Source organism: Rhinopithecus roxellana, chromosome 2 (assembly GCF_007565055.1).
Source record: "Rhinopithecus roxellana isolate Shanxi Qingling chromosome 2, ASM756505v1, whole genome shotgun sequence".
NCBI classification, from domain to species: Eukaryota; Metazoa; Chordata; class Mammalia; order Primates; family Cercopithecidae; genus Rhinopithecus; species Rhinopithecus roxellana.
This window is the reverse complement of record NC_044550.1, coordinates 126,087,668-126,108,069: the sequence shown is the minus strand read 5'-3', so window position 1 is coordinate 126,108,069 and position 20,402 is coordinate 126,087,668. Positions and strand designations below refer to the sequence as shown.

Here is a 20,402-nt window from a genome sequence, read left to right as displayed (position 1 = left end):
CAATGGCATCTATGTCATCTTTATTTTGTTAAATCCAGTGCCTAACTACCGTATTCTCATTTTACCATATCCACCTGCAGTTCTTTAAAGAGTTACTATTACCTCCTACTAAACTTTGCTTGCTTTCTAGTATACCACATATGTCTGGTGTTCTGCCCAGATCATTGGCTACTTCTCCTCATGAAGTTTTTTGCACAAATCTCTTTTCCTAGCTCAGCTTCTAACTGTGGGACTATCAAAGAAGTTATCCCTCCTGTTCTCACATCTAAGTCTCGGATGCAATTCCATGTTGTTAAAATTCTCTATAAGCCAAATTCATATCTTCACCCACTCCTGATTGCTAGATTTATATATAGTTCTACATTTTCACTTGACTGTATAAGAAATACTTGAAACTTAACATATCAAAAAATTGAATTATTTGTTTAATCCAAAATTTTGCTTCTCTGTAATCAACCCTATCCCAGTAAATGATACCCATTTCCTTCCAGTTGCTTAAGAAAAACATTAACTTCATCTTTGAGTCTGCTCTCTTATGCCTTATGTTTAATCAATTATCAAATATTATTGGCTACAAATTCAAAATATATCCAGAATTTGTCCAATTATTTTAATCTCTATCATTGCCGTATTCAACTAAGCTGGTACCACTTGTGATCTATTCTTTAAAAAGGTAATATTTAAAGTGATATCCTGCTTCTGCCCTCAGTCCTCTAGAGTCTATTTCTAACACAGGAGAAAAATCAAATGTTTTAATAGGTAAGCCAATACTTCAGAGTCATCATAATAGAGCATGGTACTGGCATAGGAGAGACCTATGGTTCAATGGAAGAAAATTGAAAGTTTGTTAATAAAAAGTTATACGTATGGTTAATTCATTTATTTTAAAATTTTAATTTTCACGGGTACATTGTAAGTATGTATTTATGTGGGGTACATAAATATTTTCATTCAGGTATGCAACACGTAATAATCACATGAAGGTAAATGGAGTATCCATCACCTCGAACATTTATAATTTCTTTGTTATGGAAACATTCTAATTTTAAAAATCCCTTTTAATTATTTGTAAATATACTATAAATTTTTTACTGTAGTCACCTTATTGTGCTAGCAAATACTATATCTTATTTATTCTATCTAACTATGTTTTTGTAACCAATAACGATCTCCACTTCCCCTGTCCCCCCACTATCCTTCCCAGCCTCTGATAACCGTCATTCTACTTTCTATCTCCATGAGTTCAATTGTTTTAAATTTTAGCTCCCACAAATGAGTGAGAACATGCAAAATTTGTCTTTCTGAATCTAGCTTGTTTCCCTTAACATAATGTCCTCTAGTTCCATTCATGTGGCAAATGACAGGATCTGTATTTTTTTATGACTGAATAGTGTTCCATTAGGTATATGTACCACATTTTCCTTATTGATTTGTCTGTTGATGAACATTTACGTTGCTTCCAAATTCTGACTATCATGAATAGCACTCCAATAAACATAGGAGTGCTGATACTCTTTGATATATGAATTTCCTTTCTTCTGGGTATATATGTAGCAGTGAAAATGTTAGATAATATAGTAATTCTATGTTTAGTTTTCTGAGGAATGTCCATACTGTTCTTCATAGTGGCTGCATTAATTTAAATTCCCTCTAACAGTGTTTCCTTTTTTCTTAATCCGCGCCAGCGTTCTTATTGCCTGCTGTTTGGATAAAAGCCATCTTAACTGGGGTGAGATAATATATCATTGTAGTTTTGATTTGCATTTATCAGATTATCAATGATGTTGAGCACCTTTTCATATACCTGTTTGCCATTTGTATGTCTTTTGTTGAGAAATAGCTATCCAAATATTTTGCCCATTTTTAAATTGCATAATTAGATTTTTCCTATTGAGTAGTTGGAGCTATATGTTCTGGTTATTAATCTTTTCACAGATTGGTAGTTTGCAAATATTGTCTCTCATTCTATGGGTTGTATTTTCATTTTGTTAATTGTTTCATTTGGTGTGCAAAAACTTTTAACATGATGTGGTCCCACTTGCTCATTTTTGCTTAGGTTGCCTGTGCTTTGGGGTATTACTCAAGAAATCTTTGTCCACTCCATCATCTTGGAGAGCATCTCCAATGTTTTCTTGTAGGAATTCCATAATTTGTGGTCTTAGATTTAAGTGTTCAATACATTTTGAATTGACTTTTGTATATAGTGAAAACAAAAGTGCTCTAGAAGTGATACCTCTCCCTTATTTTACATTCAAAAAGAAGTTTAAAAATGATCATATCTAAATTTAAGGCCTAAAGTTAGAAATCTCTCAGAATAGAACTTAGGAGTAAGTTTTTGTGATATTGAATTAGGCATTTTTTCTTCTTTTACATGTGACACCCAATATACAAACAAATAAACAATAAATAAATAAATAAATAAATAGGACCTCATCAAAATAAAAAAAGCTTTGAAAAAATATCATGAAGAGAGTGAATAGACAGCCCACATATTAGAATATATTTGCAAATTAAATATGTTCTGGCAAGAGACTTCTGTCCACAATATATAAAAAGCAATTACAATGAAATAGCTGAAGAAAAAAGAAAAGTAAAAAAATGGCAAGCAATTTAAATAGTTATTTATCCAAAAAAGGTACAAAAATAATTAACAAGCACATGAGAAATGTGCTCAATTATGTTTAATCATTGGGAGACTACAAATCAAAACCAAAAAAGCAATGCCATGTGATAGCCAAAAGATGACTCATACTGAAACAAAACAGAAAATGGTAAGTTTTATGGAGAAAATGAAAACCCCATGATTGGTCATGATATTGTAAAATGATACAGACTCTTTGGGAAACAGTTTGGCCATTCCTTTCAAAGTTAAATATGGAGTAACCACATGATTCAGCAATTCTATTCATAGATATATACTCAAGAGAAATGAAAACATATGTTTACACCATGTACATATATTCTATAGTAACATACTTGTCCCATATTGGAAACAACCTAAATGACCATCAACTAAAAAGTGGATAAACAAATGTAGTTTTCAAAGATTAATACAATTAAATATTACTCATTAGTGAATAATATTAAAAATTTTAATATTGTTTTGAAAACATTATGCTTAATGAGGGAAGGTAGTCACAAAAGACAATATATTATATAATTTAATTTATATGAAATATCCAGAATAGGCAAATTCATAGAAACAGAAGGTAGATTAGTGCTAACCAGGAACTAGAAGAAGGAAGAGGTGGAGACTGACAGATAATAAGTACAGGGATTATTTTTGTGATCATGAAAATGTCCTAAAATTAAATAGTGGTGATGGCTCCAAACTACGTAAATATACTAAAAAAGTAAAAGTAAAAAGCCCTCAGTGAATTGTATGTTTTATTTATTTATTTATTTATTTATTTTATTTATTTATTTTTTTAAATTATACTTTATGTTCTAGGGTACATGAGCACAACGTACAGGTTTGTTTCATATGTATACATGTGCCATGTTGGTGTGCTGCACCCATTAACTCGTCATTTACATTAGGTATATCTCCTAATGCTATCCCTCCCCCTAACTCCCACCCCACAATAGGCCCCAGTGTATGATGTTCCCCTTCCTGTGTCCAAGTGTTCTTATTTTTCAATTCCCACCTATGAGTGAGAACATGCGGTGTTTTTTTTTTTTTTTTGTCCTTGCGATAGTTTGCTGAGAATGATGGTTTCCAGCTTCATCCATGTCCCTAGAAAGGACATGAACTCATCATTTTTTTATGGCTGCATAGTATTCCATAGTGTATATGTGCTACATTTTCTTAATCCAGTCTATCATTGTTGGACATTTGGATTGGTTCCAAGTCTTTGCTATTGTGAATAGTGCTGCAATAAACATTTTTTTTTTTTTAAATTATACTTTAAGTTCTATAGGTTACATGTGCACAACGTGCCGGTTTGTTACATATGTATACATGTGCCATGCTGGTGTGCTGCACCTATTAACTCGTCATTTACATTAGGTATATCTCCTACTGCTATCCCACCCCCCTCCCCCTACCCCACAACAGGCCCCGGTGTGTGATGTTCCCTATCCAAGACAGACAATTTTATAAGAAGATTAACTTGAAGTTATAAGTAGACTAGTGATAACAATAAATACTAAGATCTGAATAATTATAATATGGTAAGTTTGAATGTGTTGTGTTCTTTTCCACATTTAAAATGGTTATTAAATTTGAAGGCTATTTGTGTGCATTTGTCATTTTAGAATTGGAATTAATCTGTATTACTAGGTTTTCCTGATAAATTTTAACACCATGCAATTTTGAACTTGAGGCCTTTTACTATGCTAAAAAAATTGTCCTAGTCTTTGGTCATTATGGAGTATGATTTCCACAGATTTTTATTTTATTTTTAAAATTTAGGCTTATTCAATAGCACCAATCTTTATATAATTAACATTGGTGCCCTCTTATTTACTATTTTTGTGTTCATAATTTCAAGGATTAAACTTGTCATCCTTCTTTTAAGAACTGAGTAACTTAGGGTAAATCATACTGGTACCTGCAACAATTCTGGTTCCTTTACAAAAATCATACTAAAGATGTTTTTCTCTCAAATTTTTACTTAACATTTTTTACTACCTAATGTCCAATTGACACTTCAGAAACACTCTTTATTCTTCTCCATTCTACTATCTTCCCCTGGGACACTGACATGTGTAAAACAGATCATAAGTGTCTGGGTTACATTTGTGTTCTACTAATATAGAACCTGTAAAGAAATCTAAAGGAATTTAAAACTTGACATGAAGGTAATTATTCCTGTACTTCCTCTCTCAAAGTTGCTTTGAACTGGCTGTATTCTGACATCAAAAGTTACCTTTCTTATTGTTAGCTTCCTTGCAAGACATTGACAACTTCTAGGTTTTAATAACCTCTATTTCTCTTATGCCTTAATGGCTTGGGATACGAACAGTATTGGAGGTATTAGACACACCATTTCTTGTGGTTTCCCTTAGAAATCTGGATTCCATTTCACTCACATATTTGCAGTTATCCATTTTTAAATAAACCCTCTTTGATTTACATTTGAATGTGACTTCTGTTTCTTTTTGTGATACTGACTGACACAGTTACATCTGAGCACTAAATCATAGTCAGTGTGTTAAAAGCATTACATACCTTTTCATAATAAATCTTTGCAATTACATTTGCAGCTTGTATAATATCATCTGCATTTTAGAGATGATAAAATCGAGACACCAAACTGTCCTCCTGCCAATTTCATATGTATAAATTCTAATCCCCAGTGCCTCAGAATGACAGAAATTTAAAGACAGAGTCTTTAATGAGGCAATTAGGTAAATGAAGTCCTATGTGTGAGTCCTAAATATGGCTGGTGAATTTCTAAGAAGAGGAGATTAAAACACAATGGTACAGACTTAGGGATGACCATATGTGACATAATAAGAAATATATGTTTGGTTTCTTCACCAACTTTCAGGCACAGAGATTCTAAAATACTTGTAACTTCCTAAATAATAATGGTGATAGGAGCATCTTGTGTTATAATATTTGATCTTAGTCTCCAGTTTCTGACACAAGAACTTCTAACACCCTTGGAATCTCTGAGGTCATAAGTGTCTTTTTGTATGTTAATGAGTTGAACAGTGGGGATCCCCTAGATACCTTCTGGATGGGGGTTGGTTGCCAGAGCAATCAGTCATATAATTAGAGGGTTGGGACTTTTAGTCTTACTCCTTCGCCTCTAGGTAAGGGAGAGAGATTGAAAATGGAGTCCAATAATCAATAAAAAATACTTGTATTAATTGTTCCTACATAAAGGATCATAAAAAACTTTAAATAGCATTTTGAGGGCTTCTGTATTGGTGAATACATACACAGCAACTGGCTGTTCAGGTATATCTTTTATAATAACCTGATTAGGGGCTGGGAACAGTGGCTCACGCCTGTAATCGCAACACTTTGGGAGGCTGAGGTGGGCAGATCACTTGAGGTCAGGCGTTCAAGATAAGCCTGGCCAACATGGTAAAATCCTGTCTCTGCTAAAAACAAAAAAATTAGCCAGGTGTGGTGGCGCATGCCTGTATTCCAAGCTACTTGGGAGGTTGAGGCAGGATCCCTTGAACCCAGAAGGCAGAGGTTGCAGTGAGCTGAGATCGCATCATTGTACTCCAGCCTGGGGTACAGAGCAACACTCCATCTCAAAAAAGTTAAATTAAATTAAATTAAATTAAATTAAATTAATTAAATTAAATTAAATTAAAATATAAATAAAATAATATGATTAGGCTAAATAAAGCATTTCCTTGAATTCTGTGGGCTGTTAAGGCAAATTACCAAACAAGAAGGGAGTTGTGAAATCCCTACTTTGTATCCATATCAGACAGAAGTGCAGATAACGTGAGGACTTACTAGTTATGACTGGTATCTGAAGTGGGGGCAATCTTTTCAGGCTAAGCCTGTAACCCGAGGGTCTGCACTAACTCCAAGTATTCAGTTTCAAAATTGAATTATATTGTAAGACACCCAATTGATGTCTACAAAGAGTTGGCTAATTGCTACGTGTAGAAAACCCACATATATGGTGTGAGAAATGTTGAGAGTAGAGGAAAATGAGTTTTCCTTTTTCCATCTATGAACACATCAATAAGGTGGCTATTTCCTTTTTTTTTTTAATCAGTTTTTTTTAATTATACTTTAAGTTCTAGGGTACATGTGCATAATGTGCAGATTTGTTACACATGTATATTTGTGCCATGTTGGTGTGCTGCACCCATCAACTCGTCAGCACCCATCAATTCATCATTTATATCATGTATAACTGCCCAATGCATTCCCTTACCCCTCCCCCCTCCCCATGATAGGCCCCAGTGTGTGATGTTCCCCTTCCCGAGTCCAAGTGATCTCATTGTTCAGTTCCCACCTATGAGTGAGAACATGCGGTGTTTGGTTTTCTCTTCTTGTGATAGTTTGCTAAGAATGATGGTTTCCAGCTGCATCCATGTCCCTACAAAGGACGCAAACTCATCCTTTTTTATGGCTGCATAGTATTCCATGGTGTATATGTGCCACATTTTCTTAATCCAGTCTGTCACAGATGGACATTTGGGTTGATTCCAAGTCTTTGCTATTGTGAATAGTGCTGCAATAAACATACGTGTGCATGTGTCTTTGTAGTACAATAATTTGTAATCGTTTGGGTGTATACCCAGTAGTGGGATGGCTGGGTCATATGGTACATCTAGTTCTAGATCCTTGAGGAATTGCCATACTGTTTTCCATAATGGTTGAACTAGTTTACAATCCCACCAACAGTATAAAAGTGTTCCTATTTCTCCACATCCTCTCCAGCACCTGTTGTTTCCTGATTTTTTAATGATTGCCATTCTAACTGGTGTGAGATGGTATCTCATTGTGGTTTTGATTTGCATTTCTCTGATGGCGAGTGATGATGAGCATTTTTTCATGTGTCTGTTGGCTGTATGAATGTCTTCTTTTGAGAAATGTCTGTTCATATCCTTTGCCCACTTTTTGATGGGGTTGTTTGTTTTTTTCTTCTATATTTGTTGGAGTTCTTTGTAGATTCTGGATATTAGCCCTTTGTCAGATGAGTAGATTGCAAAAATTGTCTCCCATTCTGTAGGTTGCCTGTTCACTCTGATGGTAGTTTCTTTTGCTGTGCAAAAGCTCTTTAGTTTAATTAGATCCCATTTGTCAATTTTGGCTTTTGCTGCCGTTGCTTTTGGTGTTTTAGACATGAAGTCCTTGCCCATGCCTATGTCCTGAATGGTACTACCTAGATTTTCTTCTAGGGTTTTTATGGTATTAGGTCTAACATTTAAGTCTCTAATACATCTTGAATTAATCTTCATATAAGGAGTAAGGAAAGGATCCAGTTTCAGCTTTCTACTTATGGCTAGCCAATTTTCCCAGCACCATTTATTAAATAGGGAATCCTTTCCCCATTTCTTGTTTCTCTAAGGTTTGTCAAAGATCAGATGGCTGTAGATGTGTGGTATTATTTCTGAGGACTCTGTTCTGTTCCATTGGTCTATAGCTCTGTTTTGGTACCAGTACCATGCTCTTTTGGTGACTGTAGCCTTGTAATATAGTTTGAAGTCAGGTAGTGTGACCCCTTCAGCTTTGTCCTTTTGACTTAGGATTGTCTTGGCAATGCGGGCTCTTTTTTGGTTCCATATGAACTTTAAAGCAGTTTTTTCCAATTCTGTGAAGAAACTCATTGGTAGCTTGATGGGGATGGCATTGAATCTATAAATAACCTTGGGCAGTATGGCCATTTTCATGATATTGATTCTTCCTATCCATGAGCATGGTATGTTCTTCCATTTGTTTGTGACCTCTTTGATTTCACTGAGCAGTGGTTTGTAGTTCTCCTTGAAGAGGTCCTTTACATCCCTTGTAAGTTGGATTCCTAGGTATTTTATTCTCTTTGAAGTAATTGTGAATGGAAGTTCATTCCTGATTTGGCTCTCTGCTTGTTTTTTACTGGTGTATAAGAATGCTTGTGATTTTTGCACATTAATTTTGTACCCTGAGACTTTGCTGAACTTGCTTATCAGCTTAAGGAGATTTTCGGCTGAGACAATGGGGTTTTCTAAATAGACAATCATGTCATCTGCAAACAAGGACAATTTGACTTCTTCTTTTCCTATCTGAATACCCTTGATTTCTTTTTCTTGCCTGATTGACCTAGCCAGAACTTCCAACACTATGTTGAATAGGAGTGGTGAGAGAGGGCATCCCTGTCTCGCACCAGTTTTCAAAGGGAATTTTTCCAGTTTTTGCCCATTCAGTATGATATTAGCTGTGGGTTTGCCATAAATAACTCTTATTATTTTGAGGTACGTTCCATCGATACCGAATTTATTGAGCATTTTTAGCTTGAAGGGCTGTTGAATTTTGTCAAAAGCCTTTTCTGCATCTCTTGAGATAATCATGTGGTTCTTGACTTTGGTTCTGTTTATATGCTGTATTACGTTTATTGATTTGTGAATGTTGAACCAGCCTTGCATCCCAGGGATGAAGCCCACTTGATCATGGTGGATAAGCTTTTTGATGTGCTGCTGAATCCGGTTTGCCAGTATTTTATTGAGGATTTTTGCATCGATGTTCATCAGGGATATTGGTCTAAAATTCTCTTTTTTTGTTGTGTCTCTGTCAGGCTTTGGTATCAGGATGATGTTGGCCTCATAAAATGAGTTAGGGAGGATTCCCTCTTTTTCTATTGATTGGAATAGTTTCAGAAGGAATGGTACCACCTCCTCCATGTACCTCTGGTAGAATTCAGCTGTGAATCCATCTGGTCCTGGACTTTTTTTGGTGGGTAGGCTATTAATTGTTGCCTCAAGTTCAGAGTCTGCTATTGGTCTATTCAGGGATTCAACTTCTTCCTGGTTTAGTCTTGGGAGAGTGTAAGTGTCCAGGAAATTATCCATTTCTTCTAGATTTTCTGGTTGATTTGCATAGAGGTCTTTATAGTATTCTCTGATGGTCGTTTGTATTTCTGTGGGGTCGGTGGTGATATCCCCTTTATCATTTTTTATTGCATCTATTTGATTCCTCTCTCTTTTCTTCTTTATTAGTCTTGCTAGCAGTCTGTCAATTTTGTTGATCTTTTCAAAAAACCAACTCCTGGATTCATTGATTTTTCGGAGGGTTTTTTGTGTCTCTATCTCCTTCAGCTCTGCTCTGATCTTAGTTATTTCTTGCCTTCTGCTAGCTTTTGAATGTGTTTGCTCTTGCCTCTCTAGTTCTTTTAATTGTGATGTTAGAGTGTCAATTTTAGATCTTTCCTGCTTTCTGTTGTGGGCATTTAGTGCTATAAATTTCCCTCTACACACTGCTTTAAATGTGTCCCAGAGATTCTGGTATGTTGTATCTTTGTTCTCATTGGTTTCAAAGAACATCTTTATTTCTGCCTTCATTTCATTATGTACCCAGTAGTCATTCAGGAGCAGGTTGTTCAGTTTCCATGTAGTTGAGCGGTTTTGATTGAGTTTCTTAGTCCTGAGTTCTAATTTGATTGCACTGTGGTCTGAGAGACAGTTTGTTATAATTTCTGTTCTTGTACATTTGCTGAGGAGTGCTTCACTTCCAATTATGTGGTCAATTTTGCAATAAGTGTGATGTGGTGCTGAGAAGAATGTATATTCTGTTGATTTGGGGTGGAGAGTTCTATAGATGTCTATTAGGTCCGCTTGATGCAGAGATGAGTTCAATTCCTGGATATCCTTGTTAACTTTCTGTCTCATTGATCTGTCTAATGTTGACAGTGGAGTGTTGAAGTCTCCCATTATTATTGTATGGGAGTCTAAGTCTCTTTGTAAGTCTCTAAGGACTTGCTTTATGAATCTGGGTGCTCCTGTATTGGGTGCATATATATTTAGGATAGTTAGCTCTTCCTGTTGAATTGATCCCTTTACCATTATGTAATGGCCTTCTTTGTCTCTTTTGATCTTTAATGGTTTAAAGTCTGTTTTATCAGAGACTAGGATTGCAACCCCTGCTTTTTTTTTGTTCTCCATTTGCTTGGTAGATCTTCCTCCATCCCTTTATTTTGAGCCTATGTATGTCTGTGCATGTGAGATGGGTCTCCTGAATACAGCAGACTGATGGGTCTTGACTCTTTATCCAGTTTGCCAGTCTGTGTCTTTTAATTGGAGCATTTAGTCCATCTACATTTAAGGTTAATATTGTTATGTGTGAACTTGATCCTGCCGTTATGATATTAACTGGTTATTTTGCTCGTTATTTGATGCCGTTTCTTCCTAGCCTCGATGGTCTTTACATTTTGGCATGTTTTTGCAATGGCTGGTACTGTTTGTTCCTTTCCACGTTTAGGGCTTCCTTCAGGGTCTCTTGTAAGGCAGACCTGGTGGTGACAAAATCTCTAAGCATTTGCTTATCTGTAAAGGATTTTATTTCTCCTTCACTGATGAAACTTAGTTTGGCTGGATATGAAATTCTGGGTTTAAAATTCTTTTCTTTAAGAATGTTGAATATTGGCCCCCACTCTCTTCTGCCTTGTAGAGTTTCTGCCGAGAGATCTGCTGTTAGTCTGATGGGCTTCCCTTTGTGGGTAACCCGACCTTTCTCTCTGGCTGCCCTTAAGATTTTTTCCTTCATTTCAACTTTGGTGAATCTGGCAATTATGTGTCTTGGAGTTGCCCTTCTGGAGGAGTATCTTTCTGGCTTTCTCTGTATTTCCTGAATTTGAATGTTGGCCTGCCCTACTAGGTTGGGGAAGTTCTCCTGGATGATATCCTGACGGGTGTTTTCCAACTTGGTTCCATTTTCCCCCTCACTTTCAGGCACCGCAATCAGACATAGATTTGGTCTTTTTACATAATCCCATACTTCTTGCAGGCTTTGTTCATTTCTTTTTCTTCTTTTTTCTTTTGGTTTCTCTTCTCGCTTCATTTCATTCATTTGATCCTCAATCGCTGATACTCTTTTTTCCAGTTGATCGAGTCGGTTCCTGAAGCTTGTGCATTTGTCACGTATTTCTCGTGTCATGGTTTTCATCTCTGTCACTTCGTTTATGACCTTCTCTGCATTAATTAGTCTAGCTTTCAATTCTTCCACTCTTTTTTCAAGATTTTTAGTTTCTTTGCGCTGGGTACGTAATTCCTCCTTTAGCTCTGAGAAGTTTGATGGACTGAAGCCTTCTTCTCTCATCTTGTCAAAGTCATTCTCTGACCAGCGTCGATCCGTTGCTGGTGATGGGCTGTGCTCCATTGCAGGGGGAGATGTGCTCTTATTTTTTGAATTTCCAGGTTTTCTGCCCTGCTTTTTCCCCATCTTTGTGGTTTTATCTGTCTCTGGTCTTTGATGATGGTGACATACTGATGGGGTTTTGGTATAGGTGTCCTTCCTGTTTGATAGTTTTCCTTCTGACAGTCAGGACCCTCAGCTATAGGTCTGTTGGAGATTGCTCGAGGTCCACTCCAGACCCTGTTTGCCTGGGTGTCAGCAGCAGAGGTTGCAGAAGATAGAATATTGCTGAACAGCGAGTGTACCTGTCTGATTCTTCCTTTGGAAGCTTCCTCTCAGGGGTGTACTCCACTCTGTGAGGTGTGGAGTGTCAGACTGCCCCTAGTGGGGGATGTCTCCCAGTTAGGCTACTCAGGGGTCAGTGACCCACTTGAGCAGGCAGTCTGTCCGTTCTCAGATCTCAACCTCCGTGTTGGGAGATCCACTGCTCTCTTTAAAGCTGTCAGACAGAGTCGTTTGCGTCTGCTCAGGCCTCTGCTGCTTCCCCTGTTGTTTTTTTAGCTGAGCCCTGCCCCCAGAGGTGGAGTCTATAGAGACAGGCAGGTTTCCTTGAGCTCCTGTGAGCTCCACCCAGTTGTAGCTTCCCAGTGGCTTTGTTTACCTACTTAAGCCTCAGCAATGGCGGGCGCCCCTCCCCCAACCTCGCTGCTGCCTTGCGGTTAGATCGCCGCAGACTGCTGTGTTAACAATGAGGGAGGCTCCGTGGGCGTGGGACCCTCCCGGCCAGGTGAGGGATATATTCTTCTGGTGTGCCCGTTTGCTTAAAGTGCAGTATTGGGGTGGGAGTTACCTGATTTTCCAGGTGTTGTGTGTCTCAGTTCCCCTGGCTAGGAAAAGGGATTCCCTGCCCCGTTGCGCGTCCCACGTGAGGCGATGCCTTGCCCTGCTTCAGCTCTCGCTGGTCACGCTGCAGCAGCTGACCAGCGCCGATTGTCCGGCACTCCCTAGTGAGATGACCCCAGTACCTCAGTTAAAAATGCAGAAATCACCGGTCTTCTGTGTTGCTCGCGCGGGGAGTTGGAGACTGGAGCTGTTCCTATTCGGCCATCGTGTTCTGCCCCCAGGCTATTTCCAACTAAGGAGAGAGACTTCAAGAAACCAAACCTGCCAATACCTTGATCTTGGACTTCCTAGCCTCCAGAAGCAGAGAAAATCAATTTTTGTTATTTAAGCCACCCAGTCTGTGATAGTTTATTATGGCAGCCCTTGCAAATTAATGTATATGCGTAAGCCTTACCTAAAATAACCACACCTAAAAAAGTGCAAATATTAATCACAGTTCTGTCAATCCAGTACTATATTAACAATATAATTTTTCTCTTTAATATATTCTAGCAATTACTTATCATTTGCTGATTGCTTCATGTCATTCATATTATTTTCTTAATTATATTATAAAACCATTAAAAATAGTTTAATAATTTTATATCTTCTAGTGATAAGAGCTGCCAATAATCATTTAAGATTAGACAAGTACCAGGCTAATTGTAATTGCATCACCTGTGTTATGTCAATTCTCCAAAACTTCTTTTTTTATTTTAAATTTAACTAATTGTATCTGTATTTTGTAGATGGGAAAAGTGTAGTCAATAGAACTTAAACAAGTTGCCTCTGTTCACACAACTGATCAACTGCAAAGCCTGGATTCTTACTCAGTCATACTCAGAAACTCGACTATGGAGCCTATGCTACTAATTATAATTCCTACCCAAAGCACAGCAAAATAATGACCTAGCATGTTGCAAGGCATATAAAATAGGCGCTTATAAAATCTTGGGGCTATAAGAAAAATTTTAAATGTGCAAAAGTAACCTAAAATAATTAGAGTTATGTTTAAAATGAGGATACCTTACTTATAACTTGTGAAATATAGTCAGCATTTCTCCTCAAATTATAATGGTTAAAATCTTTGAGTATTTTTAGCTAAAATAATAAACTAAGAGTAATAACACATTTTAATAAATATTCTTTCAGAGCTGAGAGCCCACTCTATCATCATTAAATAGTGGCAGTTCCTGTACTTTTTTAAGGGCTATTGGAAGATGACTTTACTTGTCTTCATACAGCTTCACCTAAATTGTGAGTTCCAAAACAGAAAGAGTGTTTTATATTTCATTCACTATTACTTATCTAAGACCTGAAATAGCGCTTGACAGAGTGTAGTTGCCAGTAGATAATAGTGGAATTCATATATTAATCAATAATTAATATAAATTGACTCCAAGTATATCCGCCTTATTAAAGGGACAAGATGGATAAGAAACACTGAAAACATAGTTAAAAATATATATATATATATTATATATATATATATATACAGTTAAAAAAAATGCAACTGGTAAGTAAACTGCCTGGTGGGAAAGATAACACAAAATAGCAATAGAAATTTTAAATCACCTTGTTGATATTTGGTCACATCAAATTAAACATGCTTCTTAGTTTCAAATTAAATGTCTTCATCTCTGTCCTTCACAACAATAATTTCCAAACATAGACATAAATGTATCCAAAATATCTCACAATCTTTTCCAAAATACTTGTCCTGATCCTCGTCTAACTTAATGTACTGCATATTTTACCTGTCTCATATCTGGGACTGTTTCACAGAATTTAAACACCACAAAGTTATGGATATTTTTTCTATTTTCTTGCCATCTTATGCTTATGAATTGGTAACTTATATATGAAAGATGAGTTAAGTGAGTATCCCTTATCCAAAATGTTTAGGACTAAAAGTGTTTCAGATTTCAGATATTTTTTGGAGGGTATAGAATATTTGCATGCACATGATGAAACATCTTGGGGATGGGATGTGATTCTAACACAAAATTAATTTATGCTTTATATTCATCTTATACAAATAGCCTGAAGTAACTTTATTATAAGCTTTTTAATAATTTTGTGCGTGAAACAAAGTTTTGTACACCGAGCCATCAGAAAACGAAGACATCATGTGTAGAATTTTCCACTTGTGACATCATGTTAACACTCAAAAAGTTTACGATTTTGGAGCAGGAATACTCAATCTGCAGCACATTTTTTTTAACAGTATTTTCTCTCAAAGAAAGCATATAAAGGGGAAGGATAGACACAGGCCTATGAATTGACATAGTAGGTATTTTCTTGTTGCTATTCTAATTTGTAAAACAGATTATTACCAGTACAAATACCAACTCGCAAAAAATTACTTTTATTTATGCACAGTTGTCATCTAAAAGACCACATTTCCAGTTGTTTCAGGAAGATTTTAGATTTTAAGTTATTTATGACTAATGAATCATAGGTTATTTAATAGGGCTCAGAAAAATTCAAACATTTCATTCAATAAAAAACAAATCCAAATTAAAATGATACATGATAGTCTTTCAGTGTCCTACAATTTTTTTAAAAGTTTACATAAAACCAAAATTTAACTATATAATTAATCCAAATTTTTGCAAACCACATATATATGAAATATCTTTTATGTCTAATATTTGTGTATAACTTTATTTGCGTAGTCTACATAACAGTTCTCTCATTAGCCTCACTCTGTATAAGCATGAGTTAATATAGTACAGTTTTATATCACTATTAGAAATGTAAAAAATAATAAGCTACTTTGAAAATGGAGATTTTCCAAGGTGATTCTTTTTTCTTGAATTTTTCCTTTTATTAAAGATTAATGCTATGTAGCATACAGAGTAAAGTCATGATCAGTTAGACACCTTGTGGCAAACCTTTACTCATTTCAAGATTAATCATCAAAAGCTCAGCATTACATTGAAAATATTATGTCACTAATTTGTAAATAAACACAAACACATCCTTTCAGTTGACAAATGAGTCATCATAGAAAATGTACTAACTACATCTTTTTGTTTTTTACTTCATACTTTAACTTTTAATATACTTTTTTCAGTAAAATTTGTGCTGTAAAATATATAACTTATTTTTACGTGGAAACATTTTTGTTATTATTTTTAAGATTCCCCAAAGACTATTGCTATATACTCATATACACATTTTCCTCCAACCATGTAACTGAATCCACCTGGTATTTTTTATGAAGTTAAACTCATATGTAAAACTCATACATACATAAAAATGGGTAAACTCATACATACATGAAAATATGTATTTTTCTAAATAGTCATTTTTCCTATGCTTTTGGTTTCAATTATTGCAAACGTTCTTTATATTTTAAATATAAATGCAAAAATTTTACTAGGGATTATTTCTTGGTTGTCAATTACTATTGTAGTAACATTCTCTTTTCTCAACTGGAGGTTATTGTTTATTTTACTATATGTCAAGGTGAGTTTTGAAGGTGGATATTGATTTGAGATAAGGATGCTTTGGTCATATTTATAAACTGAAATATATGTGAACAAAAGATAAATTTTAAGATACATAAGAGACAGCATAAATTATATAGAAAATATTAAATTAGATTTAAAAATTGTTAGAACAAGGCTGACTCTTTCATTGTGACAAGTTGTAAAAAAGTAGATAGAGATGGTTTTAAGTGTATATATGTTTATACATGCATATAACCAAAAATTCAGACTTTAAAGTTGATTATCTCACTTTCTGTGTAAATTAGGCAAAACAATTGCTGTTAGTTGTAAACAACCAAAATGGCAAGATTTAAAGAAGTATTAAATTGGTGTTTTATAGTGATTTGGGCTTTAGAGAAGGAAGTATTATAGTGTTTAGCAAAAAAACCAAAATCAATATATAATATTCTTTCTTCTCTCTTGGCCTGAACAAAGTTCAAATTTGGTTGCTTATCAGTTGACAAATGCAAAATTGTGCTTTGTCATAGTTAACTCTCTCTGTAATTAGCAAAATGAGCTAGAAAAATCAATATTACTAGAAATGAACATTTATGTCACCATAGTGGAATAGACTCTGTAGAACAATATAACAAGCCACGAGGGGATACTTTGCTCTGGCTTTTAGTGTTCGCTAGATAAGCAGAAACTTCAGTTCTATATTCAGTGGAGTCAGAGAAGAAATCATCCCACATATTACCCAATTTAGTTGGAAAATCTTAGAAGGCATTTTTTGGTGTCATATTCTGTGTAGAGAGAGAATCAATTTCTATCTATATTTTTGACAAGGAAATTAGACATATAACAATGTGCTCTACAGTGTGTGAAGCAGAGACAGAATCTGTACTTGCATTTGGAATTTTCTTTAGATGATGATGATGAAGATGATTATAATCATGATGTCTTTAGTCCTTCAAATCAGTGTGATTTGGTTTACTTTCATTTTACTGGATACTTTTCCAGTTGGTGAAATGAAAGCTTAGAAGATTATATTAAATCTTGTATTAATACAAAATTAAATATTGTAGAAGATTAAATATAATCTTCTAAGCTTTCATTTCACCAACTGAAAAAGTTATTTACATGACAATTCAGTTAATATATCTGCAAATATCTATTGATGTTTTTGTCTTTAACTTTTGTTAACTAATCTTAAGGAAAATTTAATTGGTTGATGTGTATATTTTTAGAGCATAGTGAAAAAATTCCTACAACAATTCAGAAAGTATGTATAAGGTATATTGGGATAAACAGGGATGGTGCAGATCTTCGGGGTTATGTCATTTTGCCAACATCTAAATTTATTTTAGATACTTAACAAGGAGCTAGAGTGAGGCATTTGAACTTTATTCATTGAGTACCAGGAAGGGAAAAACTTCAGTTTCGAAGATGTAAAACAGGTGTTGTGCAGTGACTCTTGAAATAGTATATTCTTAGTCTTTCTCTATCTGTGTGGTTTAAAATGTCCAGATAGACATTCTTCCCACATGACTTGTGTCTGATGTCTTGTTGCTGCAGCAGCAGTGAAGCTTAGCAATCTGCCTGTGTTCTTCACTGGTGTTGCTCTCACCATGTCGGCTCTGCTGCCTTCTCCGCCTGACTCTAATTTTTCCTACTTATATGATTCTCCATCTGCTTCCTTTTCTGGCTGCAAAGTGGCCCTGCCTATATGCTCCTTTGCATTCTGCCATCTTTCTAGTTTTGCTGTTGCTTTAGCTATATTTTAAACATGTAGCACAGTTGATTGAAAACTGAAGAAATGTCTAGTGCTTGTTTAGATTTTTTTGCAGAGAACAGTTAGTCTTTGCCACCAACTAAACTGTGCTTTAAACCTAGGTGCAGAAACTTCTTGCAATATGTTTTAAGTAACCAAAATGGAAAATCCAAGCAAACTGTTGCCTGTGTTTAGCCTTGTGATTTAAAGACAGCTGGTAGAGATAAGCACTAACATAAATCTTGTCTGAATTCCCCAAACCCAGTAAATGAATTGTGAATTCTTTATTGCTTTTTCTAGATATTTAACCATAGGTTATTGTGATATAATGAAAAGCACAATTAATTTGAATTTAGAAAATCTAGGCTCATAGTCTTTACCCACTTATGTGATATATGACCTAGGGGATGTAACCTAATCTGCCTATATCTTCCCCCATTGCTACCTTCACTTTGGACATGAGGACACTGAGGTTAAGAGAAAACATGCAATTTCCTGGAGTTTTCAAAGCAAGAAAGTTTCAGAGATATACATCAACTTAGTTCTTTTTGACCTCAAAACCTATACTCAATAAGGGCACACAGTACTCAAGTCTGTTTTTTAAAAACTTACAGTAATACATCTTAAAAGTGATGCTTATTGCTAGAGTTCACCCATATTTGAACACTTGCATGACTTGTGACCAATTGCTATCTACCATTTATGATGCAGTTTCTCTTTAGCCTGTCACCGAATTCATGAGTCTCACTGATATACTTCCTCACCACAAAAAAAAAAAAAAAATCCCGAATTTTTTTTTTTTTTTTTTTTTTGCCCTGTGACCTTACATTTCTACTTTTTTTCTGAGTTTCTTGCTGAACTTATACCCATTCCAAATTACATGAAAGTTATGTGAATCGGTATTTTGTCGATTTCTTTTACTATCCCCACAGTTCTTCTGATGCACTCACCATGATGTTGTCACTCACCCTCTTGTCAAAATTTCAAACTCACTTGCTCTTTTATCCTTTCACCACATTACGTAACAAAACCCTAATCCTGGATAATCCAACTACCTACATCGTCTTGTCCACAATTGGCCTGCTGAGTATTTATGATACAATATAAATACTATGAAAATATTTAACATATATTATGATTTAACATCTATATACTTAATTGAGCATATTTAAAACTACAGATTCTTAGCAATCTTAACAGGACCATTGATCCCAGTGAACAAGTATATATGCCTGAATATTTTTATTTTTCACTTTTCACAAGTGTTAAATCATCCTGAAGTATCATCAAACTTCCAATAAATCTTTCTCAAGAAATGATTTTACATACTACTCCACAGTAAAAAACAAAAATAAAAACTAAACAAATAGATGGGAACTATTTCCATATCCAAGTGGCATAACACAAATATATCGATATTTGTATTTTTTTGTTCTGTCCTTCCTTCTCTTTTCTTCCTCTTAAAATGTAAGAGGATTAAAACAGATTATGTAACTTGCCAAAAGTCACACAAATAGTGGAACAAGAATTTGTACTTGACCTCGAGATGATGAATTTTATCTGTCAACATGAACGAGATTAGTATGCTTGGATAATTGGTAAAACATTATTCCAGGTGTGTTCGTGAGAGTGTTTTTGGAAGAGAATAATATTTGAATTGATAGATTGAATGAGGAAGATTACCCTCACCAATGGTGGTAGGCATAATACAATCATTTGAGGGCTTGAATAGTGCAAAATTGTTTTCTGCTTGAACTAGGATGTCCATCTTGTCTTGTTTTCAGATGTTGGTGCTGTTGCTTTAGGACCTTTAGACTTGGATGGGGATGTATGTATGATCAGGATCCTGGTTCTCAGACCTTCTGATTTGTACTGCAGCTATACCTCTAACTTTCCTGTGCTGTCAGTTTGGAGACAGCAGGTCATGAGACTTCACTACATTCATAATTATGTGAGCCAGTTTGTCATGGTAAATATGTATGTATGTATGTATGTATGTATGTATCCATCCATCCATCCATCCATCCATCCATCCTATTGATTCTGTTTCTCTGGAGAATGCTGATTAAAACACCTCTCTGCTTTCAGAACCCATTTTCTTTCCTCTGACATATCAATATTTTGAATTTTATAGAGAGATATTATGTGAACAGATGTGGCATCTTTATTGAATTTAAAATGGTCAGTTTTGCTGCCTCACCCAATTTTCTTACTCTGATGAAAACTATAAGAAATGAGATGATAATTATAAATGATTATGACAAGTGTAATAATAAAATCACTTTTATAAGGAAATAAGGAAAAACAATAATTTATAATGAAATAAAAACTAATGCTCAACATACCTTGCTGTGGTCAATAATTTAACTTGATGTTTAAGAAAGCCAGTTTTATTTCTTTGAAGCTCCAAAGGATCTACTGCAATGTGATTTATTTCTGAAACACTGTGAAATTAATGAAAATATTATTTGTAGGGAAAAATGAGTTTACTTGCATTTGTAATAGGCTTTGCCAGAAGCAACAGCTGTGCCTGTGCCGAGAGTCTGTCATGCCGAAAAACAGA

At 35.1% G+C, this 20,402-nt stretch overlaps 1 long non-coding RNA gene across 1 annotated transcript; it reads left to right on the top strand.

Moving 5' to 3' along the window:
• Positions 1-13,783: 13,783 nt before the first annotated feature.
• On the top strand, positions 13,784-20,183 carry LOC115892412. The gene is made up of 2 exons (XR_004052305.1): positions 13,784-13,888; positions 19,624-20,183. It is a non-coding gene; the product is annotated as an uncharacterized LOC115892412 (long non-coding RNA).
• The last annotated feature ends 219 nt before the right edge of the window (positions 20,184-20,402 follow it).